This window comes from Triturus cristatus, chromosome 10, assembly GCF_964204655.1.
Source record: "Triturus cristatus chromosome 10, aTriCri1.1, whole genome shotgun sequence".
Classification (NCBI taxonomy): Eukaryota; Metazoa; Chordata; class Amphibia; order Caudata; family Salamandridae; genus Triturus; species Triturus cristatus.
In genome coordinates this window covers 1,078,696,117-1,078,710,033 of record NC_140593.1, presented here as the reverse complement: position 1 = coordinate 1,078,710,033, position 13,917 = coordinate 1,078,696,117, and the positions used below count along the sequence as shown (strand labels likewise).

Here is a 13,917-nt window from a genome sequence, read left to right as displayed (position 1 = left end):
TTAGGAATAGTATAAATTACTTAAAATCCAACACATACCCTGGTGTTGCACACCACCTAGCGCAAGGCGTATAAACGACTTGCGATGTAAAGCCACGTGTGGTAACAACACGGTCGTTGTACTGACCGCGTTGTTACCTACCTGCGTGGTAACACCTGCGTTGAAACTGCTGTTTCCCACTATCCGCTGGCAAAACAGTTCTGAAGAATTCAAAAGTCACAGGAACCTTAAGCTGCAAGAAGCATATGTGGTTGGGTACCTAAGTCACTTCCAGTGACTTATTGCCCTTTATTTACTCAACTTCACCGAAACGGCCATGAGCACCCAAATCACACAGAGGTGCTAGTCACCCCAGTACTCCTGTGTGCTGAAATCCCCCAGACTTTCTGTCCTTATTAAATCTATGAAATAGGTATCTGTCATAGAAGATCAAACAGCTAAGCATAGGCCCTGCCATGCCCAAGTAGAGAAGCATTGCCAAGCAATGCAGACTTCACCTCACCCTACATTGAGTCCTATCACTGTTAACTACCCATATACACATTCTCAGAGATCAAACTGAGCCCAATGCCTTTGTAGTGGTTCAGATCTGTTACTGTGGCCTGTTTTCTGCCCCAGATAAACTGTGAAAAGTGTGGCAAGCTCAATCATTTCAACACATTCTTCAGTTCCAACCAAAGTTAGCAAAGAACACAACATATTGCATCATGATTTGCTACAAACAGAACTCGCCACACAAAGCACAATTTGTCTATTACAACCCCCAACACCTTCCTGACTAATGTTGCAGTGATTACGTCTACATTTGACACCCTGCCAACTACCACCAACCCAAAAGCACCTCATAATGTGGACAATTGACACATGGCACTCTGGCCAGTCATCAAAGTACCGGCAGCACATCCTCCCATGCACCAATCTGAAGATTAGAACACTAGATCACAGAGAATGAACTTCAAAGCAAAAGAAGACCATCTCACACATCTGTAAACCATAAACCCACCATCCTGGAGTCACAGCACGCCTTGAGAATGCCTCCCCAACCATCTCGTACTGCGTGGAGCAGGCTAAACACCCCACGACCAACAGTTGCTCGTTACATGGGGAGGACGACAATGTGTCTACACACCAGCTAAGTTTTTGGGCTGGTAATGAATATATACAAACAGAAGTGACTAGCATTGTCTATCACTCTGGATGCGTCAATCAAGGAAATTGATGGCACATTCTCAAAGATGCCAACTTGATATACAATTTGAGGTCTTTTCTACTGGAGTAGATTTTGTCAAACATCCAGGCCAATTCACTAAAGCATTTATGGGTATGAGAAGTAAAACTGCAGGAGTACTCTTTTTATGTACTTTTACATGCCTTGCAACAAAAAGTTAAACCCACTATTAGTAAAATTGCTAAAAGAGTGCAGTCTTTTCTGTTTATACTAATAGGATATATTAGTCCCCAATATTTCCATGTTATTCCAATTTTAGGTGTTTTAGGCCTAGTTCAGAAAGTCCTCTAGTAGTACGTAAGATAGTACTACAAAAGTACTACTTTATATACTATCAAACCTTTGTGATTAGTTTCCATAGTGTATCCTTCACCAGTGGCTCAGGGAGAATTGCCTTTGCAGATTGCCTCTCTGTATCAGTGAAAAGAAAGACATTGCCTCCCTCCTCAAATCAGCAGCGGCTCCTCTGCTATGGCAGAGGAGCATCACCCCCAACATCCGGCGGCTGCCTCAGGGTCAAAACAGCAAAAATAAAACAAAAATAAGGGCATTCTCCTTTTGCTTTCCTGCCGAGTCTTTGAGGGTGGGGCCATGGGGAGTTGCGAGGCACAGGGGGAGTGGTAGTTGCACTATTGTCATTGTGCATGATGGTTTGGCCGGTCGACTCAGGCTACATTGCCGGGTTGGAGACAGCAAGCACAGGCTCCCAGTTTCCCTGGGAGCGCAAATTCAGAGTGTTCAGGCCAATCCCGATGCTGCTGTCGTGACATGAGAGCGGCATCAGGATTTGCCACAGTGGAGTCTGGGAGCCGGTGCCTGGAGGAGAGGAGCAGAAGAGCAGCGACACAGCGGACTGGAGGGAAGTTTTTATTTTGTCATCCCCGACCCCTTGTCCCCGCGCGCCTCATCCACAACACCAGCCGCTACTGCCTCAAGTGTAATAACTGGGGGGGATGTTGATTTCTGCGCAGGATTTTGTATCTGACTAGCACATCCAGTTCTGTGTAGACATTTGCCCCTCCCCAGTGATTACAATTGAGGAGGGAGGCAATGTCTTTTCCTTTCACTGATACTTCCACATAAAGTGTATTCCAAAAGCCATTATTACTGTGTCAAAGACATTGTAAACGCCTTATATAGTACAGTTATTCAAAAACCCCTCAGTTGTAAAATGATGCCAGACTTTCTCTACATGTTCCAATTAAATCATCCTTTTCACATTAGGAGCTCATTACAAAGAAATACTTTTTTTCAACTCTGTTCTGGATCCAGCTTGTTAATCCTTTAAGTTGTTTTTGCTTTTTTTGTAATAGCACAATGAGTATCCTCCCACTTGATTCCTGCCCTTTCCCACTTTTGACACCAATTAAGGGAGAATCCTGTGAACCAAGGGATTCGGGCATGTGATTAGTAGGCCCATCCTCAGCATCACATATCTTTCAATTTGGGACGAGTCCGCTACCTGGTCAGATACACCACATCAACCTAATGGTTTTGTGAGGGCATTTGACATGCTAATAATAATGCCTGGTTTCCACATAGTGCTTCACACTGCAACTCAGAAGTTTCTTAACAGGGTGATTAACAGGTGTTTCTATTACTTAATGTAATGGTCCTCAATTTTCTCACTGCAGAAGGATGGAAGTCTGAGTCTGCCTTGCAAGAGTCGAATTTGTGTCATGAATATCTCAGCAAGCGTTTAACTCATTGAGCTATACTGACAGCTAATGCCCATATAAACAATACACACTTGCAGAGAATTGACCTAAGACCAAGGAACTCTTTTCACAAAAAACGTTTAAAGCAGGTGCTTATGAGGGTCTCGCAGGACTCTAGGCGCCTTAACTGATAGGATGAAGTGCGAGTGGATGTAGAGAAAGAAAGTGACATGTGCCTCCTCCATTTTGTTTAGAAGACAACAAGGCAACCCCCAGAACCTTCGATGTACCACATGTTCTCTAGTGGTGCTATATTATTAATAAGGGAAGGTGTCAAACCATAAACAAAGGCTAGAATCAAACAAATATAATGTGTTTGCACGTGGCAAGTCAAAATAATATAGAAGGGAAAGAAAGATAGGCAAAATAATGGTATATATTTGTGCTGGTGATGGTGTGAAAGAAAATACAACCACAAAACACATGAAAGCCTATATGGCCATACCTTGTGTATTGTAGCTGATCTAACAGAGATCTGAATGTATAAGGAACTGGGAAATTTTCCGAATGGCTGAGTTAAAAGCCTCTCCCCGCATAAAGTTGGAACAAAGGGCCATATGTATGAAACTTTAGTTTTGCGATTTTCAAATAGCAATTTTTAGAGAATCGCTATTTGAGAATTGCAAAATGCTATGTATGTAGGATTTGCAAATAATTTTGTGAATCCTACGTATTCCTTAATTGCGGATTGCGGATTGCAAATTGCAATTCGCAATTAAGGAATACCTCCCCATTCATTCCTATGGGCCTAGAGGCCCATAGCAATGAATGGGAAGACATTCTCAATTTGCGATTCTCAATTAGAGAATCGCAAATTGAGAATGCAATTTCAAGTGTGCCAGGGTGTCAAAAGTACACCCTGTTGTACCCCTGAAATGAGCATGGGTGCACATCTGGCGCACATACATGCCCTAAGGGCATGTGTGTGCGCCACATGTCACTTTGAAAAATGCAAAAATATGCATTTTTGAAAGAAATCGCAAATTACCACCAACCTGTAGTTGGTGGTAATTTGCGATTCCTTAAGGCCAAATTGCACTTTTTTGGTGCTTCTTACATTGCATTTAAGGAATCGCAAAATTTGCGATTCCTTAAATGCAATTGCAAAATAAGGAATTGCAGATTTTGCGATTCCTTATTTTGCGCGCTGATTTGCCTTCATACATACCACTTAGCAAAATTGCGATCGCAAACGCCGAAATTCGGCGAATTTCGGCGTTTGCGATCGCAATTTTTCATGGGCCACTGAAAGAAGTTGCAACTTTCAACGTAATGTCATCCAATGTAGTGCTATTTCGATGTCGGTGAGACAACGCAATGGTAGGTCGATGATCGCACGGCATCCAAAGTGTTAAATATGCAGATCTGCCTGGCCAGCAGGATGTTCTTGTGTGACTCAAACAGACACTAAAAGAAAATGAAGTCAAAATGAGAAAAGATGTATAAATGTGCTTTCCATTACTTAGTTACGCTGCAGTTGGAATGCAACTTCCTTCACTCTTAAGTGCTTCTGTTCTTTCTTCCAAGAATTTTTTGACATGCATGGACAATCAATTAAAATCCATAAAAAATGCAACCCTTGTGAAAAATAAAAAGCTCTTCATGTTTGATTTTCCCAGACCAAGTCAGAACAAAAACTTATGCAATCTGTAAAATACATTGAACTTGAAATATGTTTGTGTGCTCTCCTTTAATTTAAACATTGACTTGATTTTCGCTGTGAAATAGTACATTATCTTTAATATTTTGTCTGGAAACAACCCCCACATCATGTCCATGTCATGAGTGATGTAATATGTGATGTCATCGGCAGTGCATTGAGGGGGCGTGAGTTATAGTTAGGTCAGCTAACTATAACGGCTGAATGTCTCTGTTTTTGTACGAGTTAAATATCAGCCTAACTATAACGTCTCTGAAACCTGTGCTTTTTTCAATGAATATATGTATGTATGTATATATATATATATATTCACTGAAAAAACCATAGGTTTCACACACGTTATAGTTAGGAATTAGCATTTAAAAAACCTTGCAAATTCAGTGAAAAAACCATAGGTTTCACACATGTTATAGTTAGCTGGACATTTTACTGATAAAAAACCATTGAAATTCCCCCGTTATAGTTAGTGCAGGCAACTATAACTCAAGCGACCGCAATCCTTTGCTGATGCTAATACTGTATTTAGACACTTATTTGCCCATGTCTTCTTCCATTAAATTTTAGCTATACATATATTACAAATATTTTTGTTTTCATAAAGACACATATGTCATCAGCAGAGGATTGCGGTCGCGTGAGTTATAGTTGCCTGCACTAACTATAACGGGGGAATTTCAATGGTTTTTTATCAGTAAAATGTCCAGCTAACTATAACATGTGTGAAACCCATGGTTTTTTCACTGAATTTGCAAGGTTTTTTAAATGCTAATTCCTAACTATAACGTGTGTGAAACCTATGGTTTTTTCAGTGAATTTGTACGGTTTTTTAAATGCTAAGTTACTTTACGCCATTCGTGGCGTGCGCGCCCACTTAACGCAGTTCGTTCCGTGCGCGCACAGAGAGCACGCGGTGCGCTTCGCGCACCGCGCGCCCACTTTACGCAGTTAGTGCCGTGCACGCACGGTGGGCACGCGGTGCGCTACGCGCACCGCGTGCCCACGTTACGCTAGATGGGCCATGTACGCACGATGCGCTTCGCGCATCGTGCGCACATGGAGGACATATTATGCGCTTCGTTGTGAAAGGTAATCTTTTATTTTTCCATATATATCATATACCATGCACACGGGGTGTGGAGAGTATGGATAATTTATTTTTTTAAAAACATTTTTACCGTACGCGTACGGTAAGCGTAATCGGCGAAATTTTTGAAAAAATTAAAATTGCCTTTTTGGCCTTGGGGGATCTTTGGGGACTCTGTCATCATGGCTATGTGCTGAGGAGCTGTCTAAATAGCCCCTTTACATGTTTTTTGCCTTTGTTTTTCAGCCCCCCCTCAGAGTGCGAGAGAGAAAATGGCGGCCGCCGCTTCCTGGTTTCGACCGATTCGAATGTTTACTAAGATCTAACAGCCAATCAGATTCGCGCTCGCGCACGGCACCGTACGCGTACGGTAAGCTTACCGTAAGCGCACCGTAAGCTGCCACAGATATATATATTGATTTAAATGCTATTTTCTCAGGAACTACTGAACAGATTTACACCAGACCTACAAAAGGCACTTCCTTGACCTGAGGACTACCTCTCTGCCAAATTTCAATTAACTCTGTTCAGCCGTTCGGGCTGTAGCTGTGTCTAAAGGTCCTATGGAAAAATGCATGGGATAAACGTGTTTTGGGACCCCCCTTTTTTCTCAGCCCCCGCTTGACGAATCCCCCCGAGACTTTCAGGGTAGGAGCGGAGCGTAGCGCCCCACCTATTTTGAAAATTTCGCAAGGATTCGTCGACCGGCGCCAAAGTTATTCCAAATAGAATGTTGCGGTTTTCCTATGGAAACAGGGTCCTAACTATAACTACCTACTGGCGACCGCCAGTAGGTAATATACATACATGTATATATATATATATATATATTATATATATATATATATAATATATATATATATATACATACATATAGATATAGTATAGAAATCTATATTTACTTACCTGTCAATATTTTCTTCAATATGTTATACCCGATGTTGTGTGCCAGTGATATATTGTGGTCCCTATTCAGGGTGCAAGCCTAAAATTATACTGCAATGGAATTTATATTGATGGCCCCTTACATGCCCCATTTTGGGCACTACAGTCTGTTTCTAGGAACTTTGGTCACATAAGTTGGCTGTTGTCAAGGGCATCCTTATGCGAAGAAGCCACAAGGTCCAACATGAGCCGTGTGTGTATAAGGATGTCAAATATTCAATCAGAACCAATGAGGTGCATATACACCAGAGAGTGATATCAAGAGAGCAGGAAGACCGCCCACTGCATCTAATCATCCCACCAATAGCAACCACTCTAAATGTGACGTAGTCCAGCATGTCCTACAAACATACACAATCTGCACTGGCTCGCGCGCCCTTGGGCTCTTTGTCATATCAGAGCATGTCACAAAAGCAGAGATTATAGCTGTTTGGAACCTGGCTGCTTGATCATGCTTCATTAAGTGTTATATCTAAAGATATACCCATGCCTGGGGGCATAACACCCAGCCACCAGACTCACAATGTCAGCTGTCGTTGCAGCTTTACGGTGCTCAGTAGTAGAGGCAGTTCTCGACCCAGGGGCAGGAAGGGGCAACTGTGTCCTGAAGGTGAAGTCACACTTGTGAGTCTGAGTACACAGTGCTAACAGGCGACAAGGTCACGTGTGCGATGGGAGGAGAAGATGATAGGGTCTAGGGGTCCCCAACAGTAGCGCGCATCAGCTCCCCCCTCCCTCCATGCTTTTGATGATGAGCCACAGAAATGAGGTTGTGAAATGAGTCATTGGGAGGCACAAACCGCTCCTATTAGTATTTTATTTGCATTGTCCTGCAGTGCAAATGCAGCATCAATTGCCTTACATTTCAGTCCACAAATAACTAAAAATAGATAAGCCTACAAAATATTATATAATATGTTCAACAATAAGCACTATATATGAGATGCATAATTAAAGCTCTCAGTTTTCCAATTTTACAGATTTTTACAAATAAATACAGAACTCAAACAATCTATTTCTATGTCTGCATTTATTTTTTATATATAAAAAATTTAACTTAGGTATTTTTTAGTGAAGTGTGATACTTCCATTCATGGCTGCTAGGCCTAAAGCTGAGCCCACTTACATGTAGGGGGGTTAAAAAAATAAAAAGGAACCCAGTTTTCCTGATGAAGCTATAAACAGTTGAAGATGTACATGTACTAGTACTAAAATGCCAATGTCAAATGAGTGTATTACATATGGGTGAAGTGTTCTGGAAGACTTCCTATAGCAGCACAACCCACTGGGAATCCGTGTAAATGCACCTTCATTTGTGATTACACAATGAGGCAATAGCCTCGTTTCACGCTCATTGTTGCACAAAACAGAAACTAAATATGGATAAAAATAGATAACAAAAATGGTTACTTACAGACAGAAATCCTACAAAATAATTTTATAAAACCAAAATCCCAATACATAAACCAAAGATTCCAAGGAAGAAAATATTGATTCTGCAAATGACCTATTATAAGCAATATTATTTGCGTTTGTATGTGCCTATGTCGCATCTGTCTATTTCCCTTTTTCCTGTATATGGAGTAAAGGGCTCTGATACCCGCAAGTGTCTGGTCCGCGCTATATAAAACCTTCAAAATAAAATAAATACATAAATAAAATGAATGGAACCGATGAGAAGCTCGAGCTTGTAACTGTTTCCTAACGAGAAGATTAAAGTGTTGAATCTTCCAGATGGTGTGCACCCTGAAATTCGACTACAGAATATTGATTTGACACAATATCAAGTTGAGAATATCAAAAGTAAAATATCAACAGGTAAGTAGGCCTAGATTTCCTAAAAAATAACTCTACATATATGTACCTACGTGTCACATTTATCTTTAAGGTACGTAGGTGGGAGTAAGAAATAGTTCATATATACTTCTCTATATGCCCTTCGCTAACAATGTTATCCCTTGATATTTTGTACTTGTCACAATATTCTGGATATCGATAAATAGCCATTTCAAATGCACCCTGTACTACATCAATAATTGTAAAACAATCATTTATAGCTGAAAACCCTGAGGAAAGGAGTCCTTTTTGACATAGAGCTATGAAAGACAAGGAACCTTGTGGACAGTTAATATGGGAAAGGAACGTTTGGGGTGACATAATCAGGTAGATATGGAGGCAGACAGTCGCAGAGACAGAGAAACTTTGGCTTACAGTGATAGGCTGAGAGAAGGACACCAGTGGCGGCTCCTGCGGGGCCATGGTGGTAGGGCATGGAAGGGGTGCAAGCAGGGAGGTGTTTAAAAAAAGAAAAATGCACTTATTTGGCCGCCGCCACAGTCGGCACAGGCTCTCCAGGATCTCCTCCGTTCTTCTTACTGAGACGAGGCAGGAATAGGAAGCACCCAAGCTCCCCAAGCCAATCACAACTCCGCAATGCAGCATCGTGATTGGTCTGAGCGCCTCGGCTCGGCACTCAGACTGGCAGTGGGAGCCCAGGCATGCTCTCCACGCAGGCTGTAATGCAACCTGATTGGAGAACATGCTAAGTGTGCATGACGATTTCGCTGGCCGTCTCCGGCTGTCCAAATAGTCATGCACACTTAAGTGCACATACCACTCCTCTCCCTGCTGGCTGACAGCCCAGCCCCGCCCCACTCCATAATCAAAACTGTGTCAGTACTGTAAAAATAAAATCATATTAACGTTATGTTATTATTTTATGTTTCATGTGGGGTGACACTCCTCTGCCTTAGCGGAGGAACCACCACTGAAGGACACCAAGACGAGATTCTGAAGGACAGAAATAAGGTGGGGTCAGATTTGCCTCCAGACAAGGAAACACAAAGTTATGGCAACACTGAAACACAATGTTTAGGTGACACCAAATCTGTTAGACCTGTAAAAGTAGCTAAAATACTTCTAGATTAGAGATTGTTGAGTCACAAACAGAAAGCACTCAAGCTCCAAATATATACATCCCTGTAAGCCATATAGAAAGTCAATTGCCCATAAGATGAACTACAAGCCCTAACAGAATGACACATAATGTAGGACTAGCCCATGGACGTAGAATGAAGGCTAAAAGACCTGAACCTGGATTGAGAATGATAGACGTTTGCATGATCAGTCTCTGTGGAGTACAGCTTTAGCAACAGCCATTACTACAAAGACCAGATTACGCACACTTACTAAGGCAAGGGAAGGTCTGGTGGCCTACCACCCTACACAGGGCACCAATTTGAAAAATTCACAACCTTCAGACCTCAAACTCTCTCCAAAGACCCAGCAGCACCGAAAAATTGCAAATTCTCTACTAAACAAAAACTGCCAGTATAACTTTTTAGACTAAAGGACTTCACGCGGCAAGGGCTCTTTACAAAGATGGCCATAGCAACAAACACCTGACACCCATATGCATGAATACAGGTATGTAGAAATGTGCAGTGTTCAGATAAGCACATATTTCTACATTTTAACTGATTTTGAGTAATTTTGTAAAAAGGCATTATGTCACACAAATCACTTCTAGAATTTTTCCAGATTTTAAAATTACAGTACATTGTGTGATACAGTGGGCTCAGAATTTTTGCTCACTGTCATTATTTGATTTCATTTGTTTGCACTTGGACTCCAAATTCTGGCCTCATAAACTAGCTTCTGTAAGTGGTGAAATAATTCACAGCAATTACATTTTTGCTAGTGTAAACAGGGAGATGCTATCCAGTGCCTAGTGCACTCTTCTAAAGGATAGTAAATTATTTAGCCATTAGAGAAATTATTTAAAAAATGATTCCGAAGAGACAAACTGTATATACCTGCTGACCCCCCCCCCCCCCCCCCCCACTAGCGCCTTGAGACCCTCGCGGGTATGTAGTGCGCTCTACAAATGATTGATTGATTGATTGACCAAAAATTAGAAAACTATTATTGGCATAAATTCTGAAAGTCAATATGATGATACACACCAGTATGCTCTTTCAATCAGTATCAAGGCAGTCAAAAAAGGAGCATTATTTAAAGCAGGAATACCATCAAAAAAACGTGGACCTATAGGGCAGCAGCATCCATTGGGCTCCATGCTCCTAGAACATTGTGACTTGACTGTGTCGCAGCGACACCTCGGCTTGGCAAGGGTATTGGACAGACAGGATGTGGCAGGGTGGACAAGAAGTGAAAGTTTCAAGAGGCCCTGCCCATGCGTGCCAAAGCAGCTAGACCTCATAGTGCTACCTTAGGGTAACCAGATTTTGAAAACTGACAACTGGGCAACTCCTCAAACATAAAAGTAGGACCATAACTTTGAATGTTATAGGGCAGAGGGCAGATAATGACTTAATTGAGAGCTCCCAGCAACATAGAAAACAGTCAATGAGGAATTAAGGGGAATTAAATGCAACTTTTACACATAGTATTACTATGTTAACCGAATTGCTCTGTCCTAGGGACTGCTAATCCTGCGCTTTAAGGTATGAAACCTTACCTTTCTCTGAGTTTTAGCAACAAACTCTGAAATTAGCAACATGTGCGAAATGTAATGAGCTTTGCTGTGACAGATAATGAAAATCCTGGACTTTCCTGGTAAATTTGGGACTCCTGGTCTCCCTTTGCCACTTGCTCTGAAGAAAAGTCAGTCAATTCTCAGGTGCCACCTCCTAAACTCAGACCCACTCCAACCCGTGTATCTCCAGCCCACACTACACTGATTCAGTGACACAGTGCGAAGAAGAGATGTTTTCTTTCCTGTGCCCGACTATGACCAGTCATCCCAGAGAAAGACCTTGAGATATTCAAAGTCTCCTTTAAGACGGTGAAGCCCAGAGGTTTTTTTGCCTCACTCGGCTCTAACAGTACCTTCAAGCCATCTGCATCTGTCTCATTGTTCTCAAGGTCTAACAGCTTCAACGAGATGTCTTCAGGAGACAATAGAAGCCACCATCACCAGAGTACCTCCTCTAATGCATTGCATTAAGCTTGTTAATACAAGAGTGATATTAGGTCATGCCTTCTGCATGCCAGCTTGCTTAGCACCCTTTCCCCTGCGCCTCTGCTGCACTATCTTGTAACATTGCCATCTGCTCCTCTCTTCCTCCTATCCTCTTCCCGCACGAGGGGCCCATTCCAAGAGACGCGAAGCTGGGAGCAGCTTGCCCAGGCGGCAGGCCTGCTGTGCGCGACACAATAGGAGACGCTGCGAGCGTTTAGTCTTCGTCCTCTTGCCAGTCTACTGGCGTTAAGTAGGAATCACTGCAGTGTACTGTTTATGCAAGCTTGGGAGTTTGTAAAAAATCTGGCAGGGGTGGGCATTATCAACAGATTTATTTTGCTGCCACTTTAATTGCTGTGACTTGTTAAAGAGAGGCACTTTGAATTGTAATGCACTCCATGTCATGAATACATTGAGCCACACAGGGAGGAAGGCAGGATCTAACGCGAGCACTGCGGATGATGGCATTGCAAACAAGCACCTTCTTTGAAGAGGTGATGATCTTCAGGGTCTACATGGTCGCCAAAATAAGCTACGTCTGTCATTTCAGGGTATATTTCTCTCCACTAACATTCAACTCAGGTTTGCTAGTTAAAAGTTTTAAAATTATTCTTTGTCAGGGCTAGTCCATATTCTGCTCCCATGCCCTGAGGTTGCTTTACAAAGCTATTCCCAGGAGTAAAGTCAACAGACATGTATTGCAATCTTGTTTGTGAGATGTACAGGTGTGTAGCAAATGTGCCTTTTCTGTAGGGTCCAGATTTGTTGTCGTTTGCAGGGCACTACATTTTTGCTGGCTGTAAACTCTGTACACATTGCTCATTTTTTTGTTTGAATCTCTTTATTAACGTTTTACAGCATGTATCTTAATGACTGTACATCTAAATTATACAACGTAGGCAGCATACAATTAGAGCAAATTGTCATGGTATCTGTCAAAATCAGCAGTGTGGTAGATGCAATACGAGCACAATACATCAAATATGGCAGTTTCCAGTAAAACTGAGGGTGGTTGGCAATAAACAGTCACGATGTTGCTAACTAACGTGAAGGAAAGGAGGGGAAAGGGATAAGAGGAGGAAAGAAAGAAACAAAACCTGAACTACAAGGAAAAAATACATTTCAACAAATCATCCCACCGACTCCCCCCCCCCCACCCGCCAAACCCCCACAGAACAGGGTACGTCACCAATGTAAGGAATCATGTGTATAGTGAATAGGCTGAATGTTCAGTAAAGGAGGGTGCTCGTCACCAGCGACGCCTAGTAAAGCTGACGTGGTTTGCATTCCTGTTAAGCTGTCATCGTCAGACAGGTGTGCCCGTTGGTGAGTTTGTGGTAAGTGTGGATAAAGTTGTGTCCCAGTAGCAGTCTATTGGGTATTTGCAGAGTCCTAGGTTGTCTTCCCTATGTAATGCTACGCTTTCCGCCTGGGCCCACACTAGTAATGAAGCACTCCAAGCTTCTAATGTCAATGGTTCTGGTGATTTCCACTTTCTGGTGATGAGGCGTTTTGACATTGTGAAACCTAAGTCTAAGAAGAGGGTGGTGGCTTTAGTCTTCTTTTGTCTATGAAATAAACTTAAGCGACACACCTCCCACTTATCGAAGCCCTGTTGGTTGTTACATTCTGACAAGCAGGTCGTTATACCTTGCCAGTAGGCATTTAGATGTGGGCAGCTCCACAACCTGTGCAGTAGATTTGCATTAACAGTGTTGCAACGAGGGCAAGCGGCATCAGTATGCTGAAAATATATCTCTGTACACTTTACTCATACCTATGCTACTGTTTTCAATCAGATGAAATTGAAATACCTGTAATTGGCATATTTAACCTACCTATAAGTCCCTAGTAAGTGGTGCAAAGTGTACCCAAGACCTATAAGTTAAATGTCACTAATGGTCTGCAGCCCCCATTGTACCAACAACTCGAGGGACAGTGCAATATGTTTGATAAATATTAAGGAAAAGGTACTTTTAAAAAGTTACCTTTTCTCTGCCTAAAGCCACCAAATTTGCATTCACTCTCCCATATCTGCCAGCCAGTAATTAGCATTTAAAACGGTATGAATGCCTACAAAATGTCTCCTAGGAGCTAACAATAGGCTGACCTGAATGGGCAGAGATGATACCTCTGAACCTGACAGAGTATGTAGGGTAAAGCAGTGAGTATCTCTTTTGACCTTCCAGTGTCAAATCCAGTTTGAATGTCAAATCCTACCTGCCAGGTCTGCTTAGATTTTCGCTATAACACTTGGGGTGCATGTCAAAGGAGCCCCTCTCGTCACATGCAAATGTT

The 13,917-nt window shown here is 42.2% G+C and overlaps 1 protein-coding gene across 3 annotated transcripts in view; it reads left to right on the top strand.

Moving 5' to 3' along the window:
- ELFN1 (extracellular leucine rich repeat and fibronectin type III domain containing 1) overlaps window positions 1-13,917 on the top strand; it is a 784,985-nt gene that overhangs the window by 184,793 nt on the left and 586,275 nt on the right. Inside the window, exon 1 of one of the 3 annotated variants that reach the window (XM_085629237.1) lies at window positions 6,000-6,060. The exons of the other annotated variants lie outside the window; for them this stretch is intronic. The gene's annotated coding sequence lies outside the window, so the exon portion shown is untranslated. Of the gene's footprint in view, window positions 1-5,999; window positions 6,061-13,917 lie in introns of those variants that run through there. 3 annotated transcript variants of the gene reach the window in all.